Raw genomic sequence first — 1,684 nt, forward strand, 5'->3', positions numbered from 1 at the left:
CCCTCCAAACTGACTAGGCTGGACGAGAACGAACCTTATCTGTTAAGGATATGTTTATCCCGGGTAGGAAGCTTGCGATATAGCGCTTCGAAGGAAAGCGCGCTACCCTCCAAACTGACTAGGCTGGACGAGAACGAACCTTATCTGTTAAGGATATGTTTATCCCGGGTAGGAAGCTTGCGATATAGCGCTTCGAAGGAAAGCGCGCTACCCTCCAAACTGACTAGGCTGGACGAGAACGAACCTTATCTGTTAAGGATATGTTTATCCCGGGTAGGAAGCTTGCGATATAGCGCTTCGAAGGAAAGCGCGCTACCCTCCAAACTGACTAGGCTGGACGAGAACGAACCTTATCTGTTAAGGATATGTTTATCCCGGGTAGGAAGCTTGCGATATAGCGCTTCGAAGGAAAGCGCGAGAAACCTTAACCACCACTCCAGCGAGATAGAGATTTGTTATTCTGTTTGAGATGGGTATGATGTTATTAATGACAGGGGTTTTACCCTACATCCGGTGACAAGCTACTCGCCTCCTCACATTAACATCACCCAGCCTGAGTGGGACGGGGAAAATCCAGCAGCAGGCGATTGCCCGGATGGTCACCCATCAAGTTACCAACAACGCTCAACGTTGCTTAACCATTGGGAACTAGTGCATCCCCGCTGGCTACCGAGACAGAGAGGTACTCACGCTCTCTAGCGGGAATGTTTAAAAACACAATATTACAGTCAAGCACTGGAGTAGTCACTTACCAGCAGGTAGACCTGACAGGTACACCTGATCAAGTCCGCCTGTCAGGTCTACCTGATAGGGAGTGGCTGGCCTAATACGAGTGAACATCACATCGTGCACCCAAAAAGGTCATATCAGGTAAAATTAGACGAATTGTGCCCTGCCCCTTCAGATAGCTACAGCAACTCTTTAAAACCTCGGCGCGGGCCATAGCCTACATAGCCCGTGATTTCAAGACTGGACTTGCCGTGTGTGGACGTGTGGTAGGCTCAATTTTTAATTGGTCTATGAACCCGGGCTCTCGAAGTAACAAAAAACCTAACTGTTCAAGGTGCGACAAGTGTATTCAACGGAAGAAGTGGACGGCGCAGCACGACGAACATCAGCTTGTATTTTAAAATCAAAATTACAAGAATCGGAAAGTTCAAATGCTGCAAGAGACCCACCCCACGTCATGGCGAAGAATGTTAGATTTGCTGGAAAAAGGAAGGAATGCTGGTGTGGATATTACCAATGCAGAAACGTGCCCTAAGACCAAACAAACAAGACGCTTTGCGATACTACTAGCTTTGGTGGTTGGAACCCCTTGGATTCCGGAGGCGCGATGTGATGAGGCTCCAACATTGAATTTAAGCTCGAATAAAAACCTTTAAGATGTACTTGTGTTTCTACCAGCAATTGTTGGGATCGGTGTTTCATTCGAGTATGTATCTGTTATCTTTTGCACAGTTCAATAATCTGTGGAGATGTCGCCAACATTGCCGCTCTATGAAATCTTTGTGTTGTAGTAATCTAGGACTGGTTGGAAGTGCATGGAGTTTCACACCGCTACTTCTGATATTGTGGTAACGCGTTGTGTGGAGATAGGTTATATGTTTATGTTACATATTTGCTCCTTTTTTTTTAGGTATGGTCTTTGTCGGGTCACAGGTTTACCCTTTGGACATCCCCA

The sequence above is a fragment of the Diaphorina citri genome, unplaced genomic scaffold (genome assembly GCF_000475195.1).
Source record: "Diaphorina citri unplaced genomic scaffold, Diaci psyllid genome assembly version 1.1 scaffold1536, whole genome shotgun sequence".
In the NCBI taxonomy this organism is placed as follows: Eukaryota; Metazoa; Arthropoda; class Insecta; order Hemiptera; family Psyllidae; genus Diaphorina; species Diaphorina citri.